This window comes from Anser anser (assembly GCF_964211835.1).
Source record: "Anser anser genome assembly, chromosome: 1".
Taxonomy (NCBI): domain Eukaryota; kingdom Metazoa; phylum Chordata; class Aves; order Anseriformes; family Anatidae; genus Anser; species Anser anser.
In genome coordinates, this window is record NC_139720.1 from 181,572,311 (window position 1) to 181,597,330 (window position 25,020).

Sequence of the window (25,020 nt, forward strand, 5' to 3'; positions counted from 1 at the left end):
CAAATAGCTGTTTCCCCAAGTTTTAAGTAATTCTTTGTCATAGTTTAATAGCTGCACAACTGAAATCCCTATAAGCGTTTTGCAAACTGTACTAGAGTTTTATACAGCATAACTGTTTTATTCCTCTCCTCCCTTTTTGGCTGGGCAACCATTACGCTGAGTATCTTTCACACGAACAATTCTATATATTAGCAACAAGTAACTCTCTATTCCTTTATTTCCTAAGTATTTTTATCGTAGACTTCAGTCCAAAGGAAAAATTCTTCAGACGGAACTGCCAAGTTCATATTTCAAGATGCAGCTTACTGCAACACTCTGCTTTTCCCAGCTCTGGCAATCTTTCAATGTCCTGTGTGGTGTTTTTTTTCAAGTCATCAGGGAATTGCCTTTTACCAGTCAAGTTCTTGCACTCTAGCTTATAAAACACAACATGCATATATATTTAAGCAGCCTGGATGACAGAAGAATCATTGATGGTACCCAATAAAATACATTCTAATCATACTTGCATAGGCAACTGCACAACTTCGTTGGAGAGAAGCTGTACGAAGTATTTTGGTGAGCACTAAGTGGCATGTTGCAATGCACCATTAAAACATTCTTTATGACACGAACTGAACACAACTTTAAGAAATATGGAATATTCAAGCCTGTGCTAAGCAGAAGTCTGTTTTTTCCATCAGTGTAGCTTGATATTATGACTCAACATTCTGCTTCACCAATTCTTCTCTTGTACGTTTAAAATATGTAGACAGAAAAAAGGGCGTGTTAGGAAAAACAAAAGCAGTAACAAAGTATTGACAGCCTGTCACTACCACAAGCAAATAAGAATGTCTTCATACTTACTGCATTATTTTTTTTTTTAAACAAAAAACATGCAGTGAAACATTCTGAATTCAACAAAACAAGGGGAATGATTCCAATCTCCAAAGTGGGGGAAGAGAGAACTGGGAGATGGAGAGGAGAGGTGGGGAGGGTGATACTCCACAACTGCAACAGACCCACTTAAACACCCTTTAGCAGCTTGTACATTGGCAGGTAATTGTCAAAGAGCAAGTAATTTAAACATGACAACCCCAGCCTTTAAGGAAAGGAATCATTAAAAGGATCTCTCAGATTTTTGAGCTCTACAAAACCTGAAGCTGCTTAACTTCAGCAAAATAACATTGATTATACACTAAAAGAGCACACCAACATATGACAACTCTTACCGCTGCTTATTAAGTTGCGGTTACAGAAACTATGAGCTGTAAGCATTCTGAAAGGAAAGTCAAGAGAGAAAGAATAAATGTCTTAAAATTCTTTTCACTACAGAAAACTGGTTTTCTTTCCCCATGCACTCCCCGGCATGCAGTAACACAACGCAAATTCCTTCCCTCTTCTTTGTCACTTAAGACCTACCATAACAAAAGGCTGCCTATCTCAGTAGTGTCCTAAATACTAATGTAAAACAAAATTTGTAAAATAATGCAATAATGTAAAATGCAATAATAAAGTAAAACAAGTCTATTTAGCAGCCAGCAATCAGAAAAGTTAGTATCATCTGACTCCCCTGCTTTCAATCTACCATAAACTAAATTATACTACTGTCTGTTAATTTGGAGCATAAATATATAGTGTAAATCGTCTGAGGTAACAAGCAGGACATCACAGACAAGGATGTCAATTTTGAGTAATCCGTATGGACTAGCCATAAAGCACACCATTACAGGGGAGGAACCTAAGTCACTGTGAGGAAGACAAATTCAAGCAAGCTTGTCAATCCACATCAGAACTGCAGCTAACTTTAAATACAAAAAACATCTTTTCCTAAAGAAAAAAATGGCTCATAGCTGTTTGAACTATAAGCCCTTCTACATATTTTATTAGAATTACTCGTTTTATTTAGCCAATGACTAAACATTACTAGAAGGTGATTTAGTTCACACACACAGTTTAAAACCCCATGAACTTGCAAATTACTAGTTACCACACTTAAATGGTTTGAAGGGATAAACCATGCCAGATTCCGCAAGATTACTGCCCATGTCGTTCTACCACAATTTTGATAGGACCTTAAAAAACAAGAGGACAAAGTGTTTCTGCTGCATCTTCCCTACAAGACAACTTTTGAATCGATGGTTCAATGTAAATCCAGTTTGACACCTCCCCTGTTGGAGCAGCGAGGCAGCACATCCTGAGCTCAGAGAGCAGCAGCACCGTGTCTTCTTTGGGCAGCCACTAAAAGGGAAATTACAGGGGGAGAGGAAGAGGAAAGAGATACAAGAACTTAATGTAGCAGGGGAAAAGGGAAGGGAAGAGCAGCACAGCAATAGGAAAGGGATAACTGCAGTGCCAGAGTAAAAGGGATTTCCGATGGGAAGTCCTAGAAGGGCTACCTATTTGTGTTTTAACTCTAATACTCATGGAATATATTGTTTGTTTCTCAAATAACAAACAAAAACACCTGGGGAGGGGGGAAAACAGATACATGGAAGTCAAATCTTTTAGCTTTGGTTCCTACATCCTACACTCCCCCTGAAGCAGAGCCACTGACTGAACTTCCCTGACTTGAATGCTGCAAGAGCAGCACTAACTTTCTGCGTTTATTAAGCCATTTGCAGGACCAGAGCCCACGTTATGGGTATAACACTTAGGCTTGAACATTAACCTGAATATTGCATCAGCTCTGCTATTTTTAAGTACAATTCAGCTTTTCTTTCGTGACCTGATGCAAGCCTCAATGATTGTTTCCAAAAAAAACTGTTCAAGAGTAGTTTGTTCAACATTCGTCTTACTTGCCAAATATTTAAGAGCCATTCTAATTTCACGCAGCAACATCAACTAGCAGAAGCGTTTATTAAAAGCAGTGACTGCTGTGCTTGACAAGAGAGCAGCTAATATTAAATTTATCCTTCTAAGTAAACTAAAAAGTTTTGTCAGCTTTGTTTAACTTCCATGTTACTACGGTAGGCTGCATGAATGATGATATCAATGAACAGAAGAATTCATCATGAAAAGAAGAATTTGGGAGTCTCAGGACTTCAGCTGAAATGCAATAAAAAATGCATAGTTTTGCTGAGTTTTCTCCAATTTCTAAGCTGCATATCTAAAAACGGGCATTCATTTCTTCCTTCACTGTTCAGATATGGTCTGGTTTGTTGAGTGATTTAACTCAACTGAGGCCACAATCACTGGTTTGTTTTTCAAGCTGACTTTATTTATCCTTAGACTTGCTTTCATTTTTATCATGTTACTTTCAGGACAACATCTGAAGTCTAAGATTCCTCATCCATAACACTGGTATCTTAAAAAGGCATCACAGAAAACCAGGCTTATCATTTGTGAAACTCCTGCTGCCACAGTGCTATAATGAGACCCCAAAATACAGGGCCTGGCTCAGTTATCTGCTCTCTCCTATTTTAATATTTAGCATTCTAGCATTTTCTAAAAGCTTCACAGAAGCTCATGAAAAGGTAGTCAGGCTCTAGACAGGGTGTATGAAGAGGCATGCAGTTGCCAATTCCTCCACCTTTGTTTTGCCTTGAGTTATCTGCCAAAGGCATTTAGCAATTTAACAAACAGGCAAAGAAATAGTTTGAACAAGGATTCAACAGCATATTCCGTTTTCTTGGCTCCATTACACCCACTCTGGTCTGCTCACTGGCCAAAGTGAAACCACAAAAAACCTAACAAGTTCTCAATTACTGGTGTAACTGAAGTCTGAGCATGTCATTTTCACCCAGTTATGCCACATTCGCTACAAGTTCGGGAGACACAAAAGGAGAAAAGTGATGAACAGAGGCTTCTGACGCTGGAATATCTGAAATCAATAGGTCAAAAATACCCTACGTTAGGTCTAGTGATCACCCTAGGACTTACCTAGATGAATTCAGCAAGCCCAAAGGATCTGCCTCTCTGCTCCTACAGCTGACTTACACATCCCTAGCTGCAGCTTCCTCTGGGAGGAATTTCAGTGTCTGCACAGGCTGACAGCTGTCCAGAAACTTGCAGGCTGCTGCCTGAAGCAGCAAGGTAACAGCATACCGCAAAGGAAAAAACAGAATTGGCACACAGAGAGAGCCAGGCCAACAGGTTCCCCTTCAATACTGTCAAACTTTACAGAGCTTTACTTCAGGCTTCTGTTCTCCCCTCTGTAAGCATCAGTGAAAGGGAATTTGGAATGTAAAAAAATAAAACCAAGGCTCTTCTTCCCCAGCCCACCCCCAGATGCGTCCCCCAAAAAGTCAGCATAAAAACACGTTAGAAATCCCAAGGCGTTGAGCTCAAGACAGCTTTGCTGACTGCGCTGTGGATTCCAAGACCGAAGGAGCCAGGAAGGGGGGCATCACATGGCTCTAAGGATACAAAGGGTCAAACAGGCAAGCACCAGCTATAGATAGCAGAATAAACTTGTTTTCCTTACGGTCCTTCAAGAAAGCTTAGTTTACAGAAAGCTAGATGCTTTCTCTCTCTCTCTCTAAGAGTAGACAACTAAATTACCAATAACAGCCAATGCCAGAACCATGCACTTGTCAGATAAAATACTACAGTACATTTACCATACCTCCTTTCCTTTCCCCTTCCCAAAACATCCCATTTGAAACCTTCAAATAAAGCAAACCAACAGGTCAAAATACAAAATACAAAAATACAGGTAACAGAGAAAGGTAAGGAATGACCTTAGGAAGGAAGCAAGCAGCCTGACACAAGCCAACCACTGGAATTTACAGCAGTACCTAATTCAAGTTCCTTAAAAACGTTTCAGTGCAGGTGTGTGTCAGGAATAAGGTATAGGTGCTCTAGAGAAAACAAGAATTAACTGCAAACTTAAGGGGAATAATACAAGTCAGACTTGCAGTCTACACATAGAACTAAGGAATTTGAGATTTCCAGTTTCAGCCTGATGAAGAACGAACGCCATCTCTGCTTCAGGGAAGCACAGCCTTCAGTCCCTGTTTTAACATCACAGGTCCCATTTCTGTTCATTTCTTTTCATAAGACAAAAAACGTCACACCACACTTTCCTGTCCCATATGCAATGTATTTTAAAAGTTGTTTTTATGAAGAATAAGAAGTCTGAATTTATCACAGAATCACCAAATAGTTGTGATTGGAAGGGAGGTCAAAGCAGGGTCAGCTAGCAGAAAGAAATAATAAGCTACAACGGGAACAATAAGCTACAGGATATTCCAGGGTACTGCCTCCTGAGATGGAAACGAGCAGGGCTGGGAGCTAGCCACCTCTCCCCACCTTCCCCTCCTCCTGCCCATTAAGGATGGGTAACAGTGACATTTGTACTTCATCACTGAGAACAGAAACTGTCCGTAAGAGACCTGTACACAAACCTTTGGAAAAGCAGGCTTTTTCTTTACAGGAACAACCCCACTCACAGTGGAGCACCACGTGCCACAAGGCCATTTGTATAAGTAACTATATTTAACGTATCATTCGGACACCTCATTATCAAATCAGTAAACTTTCTTGTTTATATATGTGTCACAACTTGGTATTTCCCAATTTAGGGGAAGCCTTTTTCTATTTGTTGAGAACCTCTTCCAGGCAATACGCTGTACCTTAACTGATGGGAAGAGTCTATTATTGATTCTTGATTAAAATCCCACATACAGCAAAACCAGGGCATCACACAAAAAGCCTTCATCTTACAACTTTAGTTTCAAGGATGTAAAAGGTATAGTGAGAACTAACTCCTTCTCCAGCTAATACAAACCTGAAGCTTATCAGTAACTTTTTTTAATTGATAACTACTTGTTTTGAAACTAGAGAGCCAAGAGACAGCTACAGACAACGCCTGAACCTTTTTATCTATCAGCGTGACTTAACCCAGGAAACACCAAAAGACATGAAAAGCGTGAGCTGAAGCTTCAAAGACCCAGTTCCAAAAAGAGCAAAGATAGTAATATTCACGGACATTATTTTTATTGACTTCGGTGAATTTCATCAGGATGGCTTGGGATACCCTGTTTTTAATGAGTACATACCACGCCTACTAAATAAACTAGAAGAACCGGAAGCAAGTAATGTAACCCCTCTTGAAGCACAACTATTAACAATAATGCATCATGCTGAAGTGTTGTGTTTTTAATTACTATCAACTCAAACCCATAAGCAGAATTAAATGAGTTATATAAATATTACTAAATCACTCCTCCGAAGTTGTTAAGTAAACATTTATAGTCACTTGGGACCCTTTAAAGACAGTGATTTATTTAAACTGGGCCAAAGACTGAAATTAGCATGAGCATTTTATGTTTTTATATTATATATCATCATGCTTTAAATATACATCAAAGATCTGGAGACAATGCCATGAAGTCTGTTTTAGCTTTTATAAACTAATAGCCACATCAATGACAGAGAAAACATGATACTGTAAACATGGAAGAAGAACTGTAATATGACTCATGAATAGTCCCACTGACTTCAATGAAAGCTCTTAACATGTATGATTTAAGCTAAAGCTACATTACTAAAATCTTCATTTTTAAGACAAGCTTTTTATATCCTTAAGTGTTAACTAAATGTAGAGTGAATAGTAATGAGAACCTACTCAAAAAAAGTCAAAATTGTGAAAAAATGAGGAGCCTCAAGGGAAAGACATCCAAATTCCTATTTCTGTGGTTCACTGGTGCAAAAGGTAAGCAAGAGGCTCAAAGAACAAATATAATCAACTCAGTGTTAAATTATAGCAATTCACATTTTCTCCCTTTCTGTTAATGTTCACTTAGTCAAAAGCAAAACCATAAATAAGCAGTTGCAGTACAAAATCTCAATGAATTAGCTACGAGCAAATTCCAGTAGAAAATTCTTCCCTGGCTACATCACTCTTCCCTTTCCTCCATAGAAAAATGGGTTCTACATAACTAGAAATAATAAGCATTTGTCAGAGTCCTTGAAATTCCTCCTGCCTAGACACAGCACAGAAATAACCGTCCTATCATAACCCCTAAATATGCGAACAATCCTTTTCCCGAATTTATGCAGGATTGCAAGAACGATCTAGTATCAATTAAAAAGTTAAGCAACAGATTTGTTTGTTGATCTCCTTTTCCAACCCAAGCTTTCATGCATTAAACCTCAGGTGCTGGGATTTTAATTAAGTAGGGTTTTTACATAGCTAATTATTTGAATCAATTATATTAAACTTAAAAGAACAAAAACTGTTAGTACAAACAAAGAATTTAACAGCTTGTTTTGATGCTGGAACATGATGTAAGGCTCTTTTGTGCAGCAACTAAAAAGCTTAAATAATATGGGAGATCAGATGGTCCAAACCAAAATAGAAAGTGCTGTACACAATAACCTGAATCAGGTTCAACAGTCCTTAGAACAGCTCATGTTTTCCATGTAAGTTTCAAACAATCACAAAAAAATTGCATTTCAGCCTTACTCCACTGAATAATACACGTACTAATACGATCACTGAAATTCTACTTGTACACTTTTCCATCCGATTACTCCTAAAGCTTCTGAATTTTACCAGTCTATTCTTTAAATTAAGTCACATACTAGCAAGAGTAACAGGTTTTCCAGCAGAGCCACATAATATACAAGTGCTTCTATTTCCCTTTACATTCTTTGAGGGCACTGACATCAGAAGTCACTGTTTTCAAAGGTCTTTACACAGTATAAGAATTACGCTCTGAGCTTGTCTGGCTTCCTTATTTTTTCCTCTTAGCTTTGTCTTCATCCTCATTCTACTGACATAGTCATTTTTTTTTTTCCTTAAAAAAGCTTCCGTGTCATTGTGGTATACAGTTTTAAAAAAGCATCTAAGCCATACCATTTCACAATATTTCAATATTCAATATTTCAAAATATTTAAAGACCCAGATTCTAGAAACTGTGATCCTTCATTGTTTTCTTCCCTTAGTCTGAAGCCTACAACAGCACAATCATTTCCCAAATGCAAGCAGTTGTGACAGTTCTTCTCAAAGGAAAACAAAGCCAACACTTTTCTTTTCAACTTACAACCGAGAAGTGTTATCAGGAGCACCTTGCCTTAAGTCCTCATCCAGCAGGAGTAATATTCCATCCATCTCCACAGCCAGCACTGCGTTCTTCCAGCAATGCTCTGATGAAACTGTAACTGACTGTGCAAAAGGACTTCCTGCAAAAGCCACCTATTGAAGTTATTGGCACTAGGTTATTAGCCTAATGAGGTGTATAAACTTATCCGGCCCAGCAGACAGCGTCCTACAGAATCACTTGGCTACAGGTGGCAGCAACTGATTCTGTGCTGTAAAAAGTACTTTGAATAATTTAGCCCATTATTACTCTTGGACATCTTCAGACTTCCCCCAGGATGTTTTACAGAGATAAGCAAACTCGTACTAGACAAAAAGGGGTCACAGTTTCTTGAGAGTAAAGCCATATGCAAGTTTATAAATTTATTGCATCCTTCTCCCCAGTCCTTTGCACCTAGTTTATCCTGCAGGAATGCGTTGTGTTCACATCTGTCACTCTTCGTGTAGATACAAGCAAGTCATAAGCACTCGCCTAAGAATTACGGTTATTTATTTCTGAATATTTAAACTCATAGAACGGAATCATAGAATCATTTAGGTTGGAAAAGACCTCCACGACCACCACATCCAACCATTAACCTAGCACTGCCAAGTCTACCACTAAACCATGTCCCTAAGCACCACACCTCCACATCTTTTGAATACCTCCAGGGATAGTGACTCAACCACTTCTCTGGGCAGCCTGTACCAATGCTTCATGTCCCCTTCAGTGAAGAAGTTTTTCCTAATATCCAACCTAAACCTCGCCTGGAGCAAATTGAGGCCATTTCCTCTTGTCCTGTTGTTTGTTGCCTGGGAGAAGAGACCCATCCCTACCTCGCTACATCCTCCTTTGAGGCAGTTGTAGAGAGCAATGAGGTCTCCTCAAGCCTCCTCTTCTTCAGGCTAAACAAGCCCAGCTCCCTCAGCTGCTCCTCGTGGGACGTGTTCTCTTGACCCTTCACCAGCTTCACTTCCATTTCCTGAGAAAACTGTACAATTATTTTTAACACATTATCCTTCTCATAACAGCATTTTATATCACCTACATAATATGATGTGAATTTCAAGACTATCCAGAAGGAGGAAGAAATAAATTTCCTGAACAGTAAGGTGTAAATAGAACACTTGGTTAAGAGAGTTTTAGTTAGTTTTATATACTGACTTTCTAATCACATACTCAACAGTTTATGGGTGCTTTAAGTTAAGAATGCTTTTTAATTTTAAGACAAGCATTTTAAGACAAGCATTAACTCCCTTCACTACTACCCAATGTTTCAGCTAGCAGGGAACATTTGAAATGTTTTGGTTTTGAGACTTAGAAAACATTACAATAACTTACTGGCTTTAGTAACTGGGATTAATTTTTGAAAAAGTCTTTTAAAAAAAGTTTTGAACTTTTTTTTAATATTTAAAACAAGATCATTAGGCTTCCAGTATTTCTAGACTCATTACTCACTTTACTGCTAACTTGCAAAGTAACTGCATTGTTTTTGTATAACCCACATCCCACTGCATTAAAATTGAATCAAACACCTTCTCCAAACACCAAATACAACTCCTAAGAAGTCTGCAAACTCCTCCAGTTTATGAAGTAGGATTCCTGGGAGAGGTATCATCCAATACAATACTAATATGCAGCAGAGAGCCACAATACCAAGAGGGAATGGCAGACATGGTAGCTGGGGCTCATCTTAACCCAGGTTCTGACTCAAGACCACACCACAGTAGTACTCCCTTTGGGAGCACATTCAGGTCTCGTTCAAGCACAAATGCATTAAGCAGAACATTATTTGCCCAGAATGACTGCTGAATGGATTAAAAATAAATACAACACAACAGAAAGAAAGCTATTCTCAATAGAGCTAGGTGTTCTAAATAAAGTCATAAAAAGCTTAAGTAGATTACTTGTCTCCTCTAGGGTTTAGTGACCTCTGACATCTTGCTGATCTGCAGAGCATCTGATAACACCAGCAATTCTAGAAATTTGCAAGTCCTGAAAAACGTGTTTCAGAAGTTATTAGTAAAGTCCAATTCTTCCTCAGTATTACCTGCTAAAATAAAGCATAACAAGGACATATGTATCTTTCCGCATGGAACTGCGTAACTGCATTTGAGAGAAGCAGCACCCTGATGAGGAAGTGCTTTGACAAATGTGTATCAGATCTCACAGATTCTCAAAATGACCATCAGTGCTCTTGTTGCAACAGCAACCATGCAGCCGTGAATGGAGTGGAGCTGTCCCGTCCTTTTCTTCCACTGTGAAGACATTTCTCAGCAGCTTTGGTACCAGCACTCACCTGACAGAATTGGGAGGGGAAGCATAAGAAGCATTTCACATCTTTTATTCAGAGACCTTCGCAGGCAGCAGTAAAGTTAAGAACCTGGTAATTTTTAATGCTTGCTACTTGCTTATTTATTCATTAGCAACAGCTAATGGAGTTGTTCACAGAAGCTTTGAGAGAGGATATCGTAAGAGAAGGCATCTTTCCTCCTGTGGGGGAATGCATAACTACTAAGGATGACTTGGGTAGGAGCAAGAAAGGCTAAAGGGTTTCCCTCCTCCTGCTGTGTAGCAGGGGACAAATGGCATGGCTCACTTCTATCACATAACCACTAAACACATTTATGTAAAGATGAATTTGCCTAGAAAGGCCTACAGTGTATGCTGATAAGGCAACCAAGCATTTGCAAAATATGCAAGTAGGGAAAACAGAAGCATGCAACTGTTGAAGCTTATTTCTTTTGACCCTACTGATACAGCTACTGCTTCACTTCAGCGCAGTTAGCCACCCTACATGCGCTCCTATAACAGAGTTATTTTTGTGTTGCCAGTAAGAACTGTTTCTATGAAGAGACTCTTCACAGGGTTTTAAACTTTGCAGTAGTTTTAAGTAGGCATGAAATTTCAAAATTTCAGCGAAACTAAACATCAGAAGCTGCCTTATGAAACCAAGTTTAACACGTAAAGCATTTTTCTTCTTCTTTTACAGGGCTCTTGGATATTTGCCAATGGGGCTCTAGTGTCAGTGCTGTAGCATCCAAAGGGCTATTTTAAGCCATTGCTGTGCTGACCATTACATTTTTCAAGCACGAGAACAGCTTCCTGAAAAATAACGATTGTGAATGAATGTTTTTGTTGTTAATGACACTGTAAGTATCTTGCTTCATGCTTACGTGACATCTTAATTTGAGCTGCATTTTGAAAGAACATAGTAGTAATTACACCTTTCCCTACCTCTCAACTTTTGTTATTCCACAAAGAAACACATCCTCGCTTTCCAGCTTTTAGCAGCCCATGTGATCAATTGTGATCACTCACACTTCTATAAACAGTCTGGGGTATGGCCTTCTTCTGTACCTCTTCTTCCATTTGACTCCATCAGTTCCCTCTCCTGCCCTCATACTTCAAAGCTATTTTCAACAAAAGTTTTTAAAAAAGGTATGAAGAAGCATCCTGTCTTCAATAAATGCCAGCACCAGATACTTCAGAAGCTGCTGCAGAAGGAAGCTATGGGTAACTTGTCTCAGAAAAAATACATTTACCTGCACATTTACTGGTACCAGGTCTTGATCTAAACTAGTTTTCATTTATAACCTAAAATACAAAACAAGTATGTGTTATAGCTTTAGGCTCCTTCTGAGTCACGGTCTCAACCAGCAGTGAGATGGAGGTTTACCATTCAGCTTTAGAGATTTGTGTTTCTTGTTTTAGGTATTACTTTGCCGTTTTATTTTGAATTCTTTCTAATCCCAGTAGATCATACTTAGTCATTAATTAAAATACAACACTAACTGAATTCTACAATGTCCTAGTAAAGGCTACAGCAACACACCAGGCCTTAACTCATTAGTTTTTTATTTTCCAAGGCTCGAGTTCGGAGCAAGCAAGCATACTCTAAGAGGAGAAGACAAAGGACTTCTGGTTAAATAAGAGTGACTCTCTAGGAAAACAACGGGAAAATACAAAAGCAGGTCTTCCCCCAGTCTGACAAGATGAACTAGCAGCACACAAATGTGATATGGTTAATCACAAACACTATCCTTTATCTTACCCCTTCCACCACTTCTAGTCACCATCAGAGAGACTAGTTTTCCTGAAGCCAAGTCATTATTCTTCCAGCGTTCTGAAGGAAAAACAGGAGATGCTGAACCAAACTCCAACAGAAAAAGCACAACACAGTGTCAGAAAATAAGAACTGCAAGAAACTATTCCAGGCTTAAAAACAGGATGATGAGGACTTCATTTTTCTTAATGAGTTGCCTCAAGCAGCATAACCTAGCTCTGCAAGTGTTAAACTTTGCCATCATTACCAGGGAAAGAGCAGAATACAGTTTCCAAGACGGTATTTAGGTTAAGTATTCACAGCAATACAGAGAAGCTTCAATACAACAGTTCACATCAATCATTACCTACAATTCTTGAAGGCGATGGCTACAGCAATTAAAACAGCCACTTCCAAGAACATAGCATCCCCAAAACGCTAGGACATACTTAGCCAGACTGTACAAAACCTACAGTAGGTGGCCAAAAGCTTGTCACCTTCTTCCACTTCTTCCTATTGCAGAGAGCCTGTGTGTCCATAAAGTACTGAGAGGTACTCGTCCTTCCAAAGAAATGATACTGAAGATAAGAAAAGCATGGCTGTTTCTAGATGCCTTCCTTGTACAAAGCTGAAGGTTCAGAAGTCTCCATTGCACAAACCTCTCCAGAACACGAACTGAGAATTTCCAAGCTCTCCACCTCACGTGCCATATGCAGCTCCCCTCTTCAGTGGATGCCTCCTCTACTAGCGTTGTTATCGATTACTCAATGAGATGAAATAACACAAGTCTGCCTTCAAGGCAACCAAGACACCACGCCAACAGCAGCCATCCTGCCATTATGCCTTAGTTTCAGACGATTTTTGTATTTAGTTTTCAGAAAAGCCAAGATGCAAGAGACTGCCTTAATTTTCATGTTTCATGGTCCGTGTCTGTGCAATCTTAATTCAACCCACTAACATACTTACAGACAAATACTGCCTATCTTTTGAGGCACTGCACTTCAAACCATTACTTACCCATCTGAGATTACAAACAACCTTTGTTAGTACCCAAGGACAGTCTCACAGGAACTGGTCACATTCACTGACAGACACTATAATTAAATAGTATTAAGCCATGGCTAGATTTTCTTTCATTAAGAAAAAAAGGCTACTTACTTTTACCAGCAATTATGTTTGGTACATTTCTTTCGTGGTCACTTTAGGCAGACTAGACTACCTATGGTAATTACCTCTTCTAACTCTTATTTCTGAAGCGAAACATTTCCAGCAATTTCCTTTTTTTTTTTTTTTAATATAATCGTCCCTCTTCATTAGAGTCAGACAACATATGCCAGTGGCTGAACACAAACAACTGATAAGCACAAGTTGAAATATCCAGTGCTTGCCAGTCACACCAGAAGTATTTTGCACAGGGACAAATAATTTCATTAACTTCTTTATACACTTTATCCTAAAATATTAAATTTATATTTGGCATAAGAAGTGCTACAGAATAAATACTATTAAGCTATAAAATAACTTCAGTGCAAATATATCCTGACGTACAGACTGGTAAGTCATTGAATTGAATATGTTAATTGAAAACATTGATGTTTTGGAGAAAAATGAATTTGAAGTTACTTTAACTATTTCTTTTCCTATCTTGACATTCCTATAAAGATAGAGGTTCATATAGTATGATTTTCCATTACACTTACATTCTAAATGGGTGTTCAGGAAAACAAAAGTTCTTAGTAGAATGGGCACAATTTAGGATGTTCTAGCAAGAAAAGATCTACATACACACACTACGATTCACTACAGAAGATTAAAACTTGCATTTGAACATTTCTGAACACAGACCTCGGTGTCAAGCTGTCCATGCCAAATTGTGCAAAGCTACATGGCAATTATTATCAGACAAACGCAACCTGCGTGACTGTTCCATTTTGAGAAGGCAATTTTAAAGAGTACCTATAATTTCAGTGAATTGCAGGTATTTTTAAAAGCCAAAGTGGAATAAGAAAGAAAAGATGTTTGGGATTTTGAATAACTGCCTGTGTCTTACATTGCTCTTCAGTCTATATTTGAATATAATATACACAGGCCATTTAACAGAGATATACAAATATCCACTGTATTTGTTGCTGTACATTTTAAGACTGAATATAAATATAGATAAATAATACACTATATATAGATATATAGTAGTAATACAGCAGATACTTATATTTTTTTACGTTCCTGAAATAGCAAGGCTAGTTTAGACTACCTTGTTTGGAGGCTGGACTAAGAAGGATCTCCTTCTAAAAATAATTTTAGAAAACATAATAAAAAGCCTCCTTATACATTTCTTCAATTAAAAGGTACTAAGATGGAAGGTTGCATGGCTTTCTTAAACACTGTTTAGTTTCAACACATTGTTTAGTCTCAACACAGTCTTCTATGTGAAAATATATATGAACAATTACAGCAGAATTTCAATGTCCCTTAAAAAATTCTTTGGAGACCTGTTTGTGACACCTTCAGAGAAAACACTTTCATCCAATAGCTTCACAGGCACTAAAATTCCATGTTTAAAGTATTTTAAGCATTTTGACAGCAAATATGCACATTAAAGATTCTCAGCGAGCAGATTCTCACAGTCAGACAAATGCAAAAAAGATAACTACTGCTAGCCACAACTGTCTGCTATAACAACGTTAATATTTATTTTTCTGCTTCCACAGATCTCAGTATTCTTCACAAGCCAAAAATATCCTCATGCAAGTCATCAACTGCCATTTACATGTTAATTTCCAGTGAAATGAAAAGACTGCTCAATTACACTGCTGTGCCCCAGCACAAGCAAGCAGCACTAAGAATACACACATCCCAAGAGCCAAGTGAGTGAAACCTCAGAGAAGAGGCTAACCTATGCTTCCACGACAAAATGGTGACTCGGGTTTCGGTGCAGCAGCGTTGTAGAGCCTCCTTCGTTCCTAACAGGATGCACCTCCACAGGAATACACAGATTACTATCCTGCCTTGCTGCTCCGTTTTCATAAACCACTGAAAACTTGTTACATTTTGCACGTGTTAAAGGACTGCTATCTTAAAATCATTTCGAAAATAGCACAGAAATCAGACAGCAAGTCTTTCAGGATCATCATAACCCTGCTCTTGGTTACAAGGCAGGGAAAGCAGAACCCCAACTCCTGACTAGGCCCTTTGGCTACTATCCCTCTCTCCTCTGAGAAGCTGAGTTGCCAACAACTGCGTACACTTGGCTCAAACACATACAGTCCTGACACCATTTCACGCCGACTGAAATCCCTTTCCCCTCTAAGAAAAGAAAGAAGGAAACCAAAAAACCACCATCATAAACATTTCACACCTCCTTTACTCCCTCCTCTCTCTCCAATCAAATCCACGCTCGGGAACTCCTCTTTTACAAGCCGTTACGGAGTTGGAAAAAGCCCTAAAAACTTGGAAAGAAAGAAAAGAACATGGAAGCACATGCACATCCTGCCCCATTCCCTGGGCACTTATGAGTAACTTGCCATTTCACCTAATTTAGGATGTTAGGCCTACTAAAGAAACACTTGGCAGCACAATGCACTGATCCATTCTTAACATAATAACCTCATTCAATAGATTAAAGAGGTGCATTTATACCTTAAATTCATTTGAGTAGTACAGTAAATTATTTAACAAGTACTTAAAATATTAACTCATGGTTCGTTTTATTTTCACTTGGTCTTATTTTTGTGTGAATGCAAGAAGTGAAACACCAACAGCAGCAATTGCTTCTCTTCTCACCAGCAGTTTTTGTGGATTTTTTTCTTTAAAAAAGAAGTGAGATTTATGTATTCTCATGTACATATACATACACACACACGTACACAGATAAGCAACATTCAGAGTTTTCAGTCCAAAAAAAGTGAATCAAAAACCTCTAACATTTCAAGTTAAGGTCAGGTCAAGATTTTCACTAAACTGCTCGCAACATAAGCCATAATGCTGAATAGAAACTAATTACTACTCCAGAATCCTTCCTTGCCGGATTTCAGAGATGCTCAGAGTTAGTGAGGATCCAGCACTGCAAGTGACGTCAAGGGACAATGACAATTAATACCTCCTTAAATTAATGGTACCACCAACTGACTTCCTCAGAGAAATAAAGAATCTCTTCACACGATATACCAACACGTTATTGGATGTATGTATACACAACAGTCTCATAAAGCTACCAAGCTGAAAATAATCTCTCAGGAAATCAACAGAAGCTAATTTTTTGACGAAAAATATCCCAATTCAGTTGCGATATATGCCCAACAAGTCATGTATAATTTAAATCCTGCCTGGGAAGCTTTTGTTTCATCTTCTTTGAAAAGAGAGATCTCTAAACTGCGGTCACAAGAGCAGTCCAAACAACCACACATGAGTTATTGGGCTTTATCACACTCTTGATTAGCTGTAAGAGCACTAAATATTTAGAAACACGAGCTTAGCATGGTTAAGTTTTGAACTGATTTCTTGCATGTAAGTTATGACCGCCAGCAATCATCTCTCTTTCATCCATACACAACTGTGACAGAGTTGGGTGAAGGGCAGGTCAGGGGAAGCTTAAAAGCGTAAAAGTTCTCTCTCATCTTGACAGGGATTTCATCCCTCTCCAGTGCATAGGGAGTTCAAAGTCGCTGGGAGAACATTAAAAGGTATTTCTATACCATGCATTTGTTTACAGCGATGTAATGGAAAAAGCCATTCCTAAACCAAGCACAAAACTCATCACAGGTACCAAGCACCAAGCTCCACAACGTAGCAGCATATGGAATGACAAGGGTGCTGACTAGGTGCATCAGCACTGAAAATTAATGCTTGGTACCAATAACGAGCACTGCTACTGACCAAAGACAATCGATTACAGATTAAAAAATAAAATAAATCCATGCTTGCAAAAAAAATGGCATAAGCTACATGTAGTTTGAACCTTTAGATCTTCCAGGAATGAAGCAAGTGTAAGGCTCAGGATACAGAAATAAGCATATACTAACAGCACCCTCAGAACTACATTACAATATACATTTTTTACTACAGAGCTATTATTTAAGGCACAAAGACACTAAGACTGTTGTTGAATACCCATCTGCATTTTCAGCTGCTTCAAGTTCTGTCCCTAATACTTAGCACAGCACTTTCACACTGTTGCTTAAGCAACTGACACAGAAGTCCAGATCTGCATTACACATGAAGAAATCAGAGTCCTGAGAAGTTGCTGCTGGATATCCATGCTAATTTAAACACCAACAGCAGAAAGAAGGCTGGACAACTCGCACACAAGCTCGAACAATCTGCCTGGCCAAGTGGTTTAGCACATTTAAACAGCACGTTAGAAAACTCCCTACAAACAACTTCCAGTTGGTATCAGATTTCTAGTTCCTTACTAGAAATAGCATCTACACCTTTTTAACAGGTCCGTTTCTAACTTTCAGTTAAGCCTAAACCTACAGGAGATCTTCCTGCGTCTGTTTTTGCAAATTATACGTGTAATTCTCCAATATAGATGAGAATATAACGAATATAGAACAGATAACCAAGACATCCCTCATTTTATTAAAATAAATACGATGCAGTTTTCTGAGAATTTCCCTGAGAAAAAACAATCATACCCACATCTGTTGTGCTTCGTGGATTACAGGCAGCTTCTCAGAAAGTGTTGAATTCCTAATCCCTGGTGATAATAAAAACCTCAAACTGCTCTACTTCCTGCTCTATTCCTCTACTGCACTTTCAGAATTTTGCACCACTGCAGTATGTACAATACCTGTAACCCCCAGCAAGGAAGGTTAAAATAAAGAGCAGTTTGTTTAGGTAACAGTTCTACGTTGGACAAAGAAAAATTACTTTGACTCTTCTGGACTATTGCTGGCCCTGCACTGCAAGGAAAAAAAATACAAACTGGGGTGAGAACTTCAAGCTTGAATGCCTGCAACACTTAGCTATACATCCTGACTGCCAAAGGTACTCAACGTATGAAGTCTCATCAATACCATGCACCTCATAACAGTATAATAAACACTTAAAAAAAACATTTTAATATCCCATTGAAGCACACACCAGGCTAAGTTAATTACTAACTGAACAATAAAAGGTTAAATTACCAATAGCATTAAAACAGCTTAGATGAAGTCAAAACCACTAAGTTAAAGACTGTGGAGTAGGAAAAAAATCATGAGTCATATCTGAAATACAAAAATCGAAAGTGTTTGCTTGGAGGAAAATGGTAAGTAAGCCTAAAGAGTCACAGCACACTACCTAATCAAGTGTTTGTGAATTAGGATGCAAGTATAAATATTTTCATAAAATGGAAGGGGTTCAGCTATTAAAGCACAATGCTGTATTTCAGCTGTGATGAGTCATTCTTAATCTCTGCACAGCACCAAAGTGAGAAACCCTCATTTAGTAGGTACCAACAAGTCGTTTAGTCCAAGGTAGCTAACAATGATAAAATAGCCAGAATATCACGGCAAGAGTCACACATTTGCATGTATAGGATCGTTAGGGTTGACAGGCAATCTCTGCCCCTCAAACACTAGGAACTACTCGATCTCTCGGTGAAGTCTGGCTTCAATAGAAGATGGAGACTTTTGCATAGGACTGCACCACAAAGCAAATCCTGCTTCAAAGGCTGCTAATTCACACCAGGTGTTTGGAAGCTTGCACAAAATGGGCTGATAAGGGTTTCTACCCCACAGCTGACTACAGCATAAATAGTATCTTTGTTAGTTAATTCCCCAGTACAGACCAAGAGTTAATTTTTGTAAGACAGTAAAGCCATAAGGACAAGATGCCCCAGTTTGATGCCATATATTAATTACACCGTGTTTCCATCATTCAATTCATAACTCTGTACATGTTTTAGAATAGGCTAAAATAAACTGAGGGATATCTCCAGTCACTCAAGAGGTCTTTCCATCTTACCTTTAGGTTACGGTTTCTTGTACAATCACACTGAGAATAAACTAGTTCCTTATTTACAGTGATTGTTACCATGAAATAATTTACTTAATAATCTTGCCCATAATCTATGCTCTGTAAAGCATGCTTTTGCTTAATATCATTGCCTTTGGTGGCCCAAGTGCAGTAAATGACAGGTATAGGCCCATTTTTTAAGCAGCTATCAATAGTTGTTCAAGTAAATACATATTACACACACAGCACATTTCATTCTCATAAATTAATCAAGAAGAGAAGAGAACGAGGGCATAAAAATCAATGAGAACAAAGACACGGCATTCTTTTCGATTCTTATGGTTTACCTACACTGAACTGCAGACCCAGATCACAAACTATTCCAAAAAGTCATACCAAGAACACACCTGCTATTACTATACTGATATTTGGGCATCCATAATTTCTTCTTCTAGAACAGCATACAAGCAGCACTATTTACAGCTGATCTACCTCCTAAGCCTTTTCAGATCTAATACCATATATTCACTATTAACCTTTGCAAAGTGAAGAGCATTATTAAAGCTCTCTTCGTAGCATAGGTGTGCTATCCACGTCTTTTTACTTGTGTTTAAGCAAGGCACATTTTAATGGCTCCCTCCCACCCACAGAACTCTGCTTACCAGGGAGCATTACAGGCATTGCTCTGTTGTGGCATTGCCCAGGCCATGGTGACTTGTGAAGGCTGAACCACTTCACTCCCAATACAGACTGACTGGCAGATTCCAATTGCCGCATTGCCTAGGCCATGGTGACTTGTGGAGGCTGAACCACTTGACTCCCAATACAGACTGACTGGCAGATTCCAATTTCCAAATTAACCTGTAGCTTAAGGAATGCAAATCCTGAGAAAGCAAAGAGTGCTTTTCAGCATTGAACACTTAACCTTTTGTTTGTCCGTTTTCACGCACGCAGATATTTAGCCTGCTTATACTCTGACGATTCTAAAGAGCAGCCAAAACTGTAGTGCTAATGAACATTTTCTGGAAATCCCATTAAAACCCGTCTGCTCTTCCTGTCTTTAATGAACACAATACCACGCATGCAGAAAATGCATCCACAAAAGACACCGGGAAGAGGTCCATCCAAACAGGTATCACCATTTTTTGCCTGCATCGAGTTCACCCTTACTGCAACTACACAGTGCTGGCAAAGCAGCTGCTGTCATTACACAGGGAGAAATGTGCTAACTATCCCAAGCTGTGGTTTGGGATAACCACAGCCCCAGTGTCACAAAACTCAGCTGACGAGTTACAGTGAACCAAGGCTGCTGCAGACGCAGGGGACAGCAGCACTCTTGTGCCTACAGCTGGCCAGCAGACACACAAGGTGCAGACCCTGAATTCCTCCTCCTTCACTTAGAGCAGAGAACTAACCAAGTCAATTCTGCCAGTGGTAGGCATTTTCTTTCCTCAGATGAAAACAAAAAAAGCTGAACTTGTCAGCACCACACAGCAGTAACTGCATTTTCTTCACCAAAGCACTCTTCACTCGCGCAATCTGTCATTAACAAGGAGGGTAACTACTTTTTTTTTCCGAGTTCCATAAATAGCCAAATTGAAAATACGAACAGACTTTTTAAAAAGTCAATATTCAGGAATTCAAGCTGTGTCATTTTCAAATGACACAACTCTAAAGCAAGCTTAACCTCTGAATAATGGAAGATGGTGACATTGCCACTAGGCTGCACCTAAAAAAAATAACGACCATAAATCCATGCTGAGCCACCACAAATATTTTGTTGTGAAGCATCTTCTAAAGGTTATCTTCCTCCTTTTGCTCAAATTTACAGAAGCAAACTTCACAGCAAATGAAGAAGTCCATATAAACTCTAAACAGCACGCAAAAAAGCAGTTATTGCATTAAAAATAACATTTAATTGAAACTTCCAGTTGTGCTTCAATATGTTCATTCATGCTGCCTACTAACAGCTTCAGCAAGAACCCAATTGCACCTGTAAAAACCTGACCAACCTTCCTACTTGTGTGTAGGAAACCTCATCCAGTTTCCAGTGTACTCTCGCTTTACAAGCCACTACTAGTTACTACTAGTAGAGATTCTACTACTAGAGATTCTTAAAATTCTGTTCACAGGTCTTTCAATTCTCATGCTCAGCTTTAAAATTCCAGTTGCTCCACGGATTTAGCAGGCCAGAACACATACGGCATACAGAAAATATTTCCTCCAAAAATTTCTTTTGCTGTCTCTTCTGCTGTAAAGACGTCTTTTACTAAAAAATTCTCTCAGAAAGAGAATTACAGGAGAGATTGTCAGATAATAAAGAATACTTCAAATATCTATGCCAATTTTATGTGTTTATCATCTCTTCCTCCTTCCTCTTTTGCTTCACTGCTAGATGAAATGCACGAACAGGTGAAAACAACTTGCATCAGATGAAAGAATGAAAGCAACTCTACAGGAAATGTCAAGGACAGGGAGACAGTTATTAGTTCTCACATCTTTCATTCATAAAATCTGCTTTTCAGTAATGGTACTCATATTTAGTTTCTTAAATTAACTTAAAATAGCCTTTAGAAATGGTATAAATATGTTGATCTTTAGTTTTTAAGTTACCTCTGAATTGGAATATTTATATCTATCTGTACAAATTCTTACTGCAAGTGCCTATAACATAATAAAGCATTGTCTATAAAGATGTAAAACTGATATATTTTGCAACACTCAGTATAAATACTCAAAAGAACTTGCTGCAATATAAATATGTTTTCATACTTAAAGGTTTCAGAAGCATCGAAATAAAAAAATCCCCTTCTACAGTTCTAGAGATTAAATACTGAGCTGAAAAGACCAATGTCTAAAACGGATAGAATTCAGTAACAGAACTGAATAAACTGAGGTAACCACTGCAGATTTAAGGGTGTAACTCTATGAGAATCATATATTAAAACGAGTTCATACTACGGTTCAAACTAACAAAAACAAGATGTAAGATCCAAAAAACTGGCTGGCATTTTTGTAGATTGAAATATCAGAAGAGAAGTCTACCAATATGTAAACATCTATGGCATACCTGACAGGCTGAAGAAATATTAGTCGGAAGAATTTATTATTATAAATACAGAACCTGACTGTATTATTTGTATCCTCCTTATTAAAGTTTGTAAATTAATTTTCCATAGGACATTCTGCCAAGCATATCATTTTTAATATCTCTTCGAGTCATAACGGTGATTAAAAAACCTGACCCATACTGGGGAAATAAAGGTTGCTGTTTTCAAAGCAGATACGCCCCACGCTGCCTATATTTAAAAGGCCGTGCCCTGATAACAGGCATCAAAAGAACTGCAAACAGCATCCTAAAAATGAGAGCTGAAGACTTAAAGATACCGGTATGTCTTTAAGCGCAATTATATGCGGGTTTAACGAAAGCTGGGAGTTAATCTAAACAAGGCATTACATAGGTCAGATGTTTCTTCAAAGGCACACTAAATGGAATTTTACAGCTTCTTCACTGGCCCAATTATGTCAGTGCTTGCTTGCTTTCCTCCCCTACCTTTTCCCTTGCCAGGTTTAGAACCACTTGGGATGTATTGATATAATTTTAAATGAGATGTATGGGTGCACGAGGGAGAAGGAGCAATCAGGATTTTACATGCACGCACTTACATGTATTTATTTATAGTATAGCTCCTCCTTTAATGTTTACGTACTCTTACAACATACTACAACCTTACCTCTTGTAAAACAGGGAATAAGCTAACAAAGAGGCAAAAAAAAAACCCTCTCAAGAGTACTCTAGTTAGAGACATTCAGTGGCCAGAGAAGTAAATGAGGAGCCAGGGAGAGTAACAGCATGTCCTGCACTACCTGTAGGGAGTGACAAGATCTGAGGTCCAGACCAAAAGAAATTCCACGGTCAAGACGATACGATGCCTTGCCCTGAGACTCCCTGGGAGCAGAAACAGAAGCCATCTCAACAAATTTTCAGTTTTACAGGCAGATATGCAGGGAGAAACTCCACCATAAATTATCCGAGCAAACTGATCACCGCTGCCATGCAAAACACGCAATTATTTTTGGTCTCCATTTAATAGAGTCATATCCTGCTCTGTGTAAAGCATCTAAATGATTTTCCAACTGCAGCTAAACAAAAGTATAGCCTACCTGGAGATGACAGATAGAACAAAGACACAACGTGCATGGGAGAAGAAAGGATATGATCTTTAGCTGGCCAAATAACAGAGGAAGAAGGCATTTCTGGCTATTGTTACCCTGAGGGATTTAAACATGCTGGGAAAAGCTACCAATCATGACAAACAGCTAACATATGCTCTTAAAATCAGGGTACAATCACGTGCTAGATGTGATTTTCCAAAACACTGAGTATCAATGAGCTTAAAATTCTCTTACTTAGCTAGGATCTCCTGAAAGCTTAGGGATTTTTTTTGCCCCGTTGGTTGGTTAAAAAAAAAAACAGGATCAGTGTCCAAGTTCAGAAAGATCGAAGAAAGGAAAAGCAAATAAAAAGTTTGAGAAAATTGACTGCTAGTAGCACAATAGTGACACTGGGAGCTTTAACACCTCCATCTGTCTTCTTCCACCTTCACGTATTTATTGACTAAAAAACATGATCAAAATGAAACAGTGTTGGAACTTGTCTTCCAGCACTCCTCGAAGACAAGCTGCTACTCATTATAGCTCTCTGGCATCTTAGAAAGATGTGATGAAAACCACTAAGACAGTCAACACCTCATGATCAACATAATCAGAGACTGCTGATAGAGTTAGTATTTTCAATATTAAGAAGCCAGCCTCTCCCAGCAACCTTTTTTTTTTTTTAAATAGAGTTTGGCCATTGATATTTCTCTTATTTCCTGCCTCCCATCCCCACCTTGTAAATATTCGGTGTTGTATTTCGTCTTCCTCCCCAAGTCTCAGCTTTTCTTTTCTAGTGCTCTTTTCTGTCCTCCCCCCCATTTTCAAGGTAGGTTGGTTACTTATTTTAAAGTTATCTACTTCCCCCATTAGCGTAGTTTCTTCTTAGACAAGAAGTTCCTTGGGAAACCACCGCAGCCTTCCTGTCCATTTCTAAAGGCGTATCACCAGAGGTCCTCAATAGCTAGGAACTTCCAGATATAATGAACACTAGACAATTGCACTGTAAAACTGCTATGAAGATTGCTTTACCCTGCGCACCCAAGGGCCTTCTGCAACTGACACAGCTTCTTTACACACATCATCAACGAAATGAGAATATTCACTAGCACACACCATTAAGACCAAGCAGTCTTCATTTCTTTGAAAAAGTGGAGGTGGGAGAACATGTGTAGCTTATTACTGACTGCACAAAATAGGCGCACCAGATTCAAAGGCTCGCTGCCCCTCCACAGGCCTGAGCGGCTCTCACAAAGGATTAATGCTTTGAAGCAAAACCACCAAGACCAAAAGTGCCCCGAGTTCAATTTGAAGAGCCACAACAGTGCTGCTGAATCTCCCTTTTCCCACCATACTCATTTGCCTAAAGCATCTCTTGGCTGTCAAAGAGAAGGCTTCTATATATACACCACAGACTCACAACTGGTTCAACCTGAGCGAAGTCAATACTTGAAAAGAGAAGCTGAGGCAGGATGAAGTCTAGGCTTGTGGAGAAAAAGTCATCCACCGAAGAATAAATATTAATTATTTCAGTATAATAAATAATCTAAACTACAATCACCACTAGCGTACCCACATTCCACAGTATTCTTTTGTCTTCCTCTATACAATGGGAATATACACACTGTCACAGATTGTTAAACACAATTTACCCACGCAGTAGTTTCGGAGCATAATCAATACAACCCACCCCCTCAAGAGAAAAACAAGCGTTTTAATGTAATACCTACACACGCTGGGACCTCAGGAACGGTATTTCTAATTAGACAAAGACACCGCGCCGCTTCATCTCACAGAACAGCTGGGAAAAGAGCTGCAAGTCAGCGCGTACCAAACTAGCGGACGTATCTTTTAAATGAAGTTCCAGGCAGCCT

At 38.8% G+C, this 25,020-nt stretch overlaps 1 protein-coding gene and 1 long non-coding RNA gene across 9 annotated transcripts in view; both read right to left on the reverse strand.

The window, feature by feature from the left end:
* TSC22D1 (TSC22 domain family member 1) overlaps positions 1-25,020 on the reverse strand; it is a gene marked incomplete at its 5' end in the record, with an annotated part of 87,015 nt that overhangs the window by 58,064 nt on the left and 3,931 nt on the right. The window lies entirely within an intron of this gene.
* Positions 278-25,016, reverse strand: LOC310886689. Its single transcript, XR_014575432.1, has 2 exons — positions 11,553-25,016; positions 278-10,306 (listed from the first exon to the last, which is right to left on the reverse strand). It is a non-coding gene; the product is annotated as an uncharacterized lncRNA (long non-coding RNA).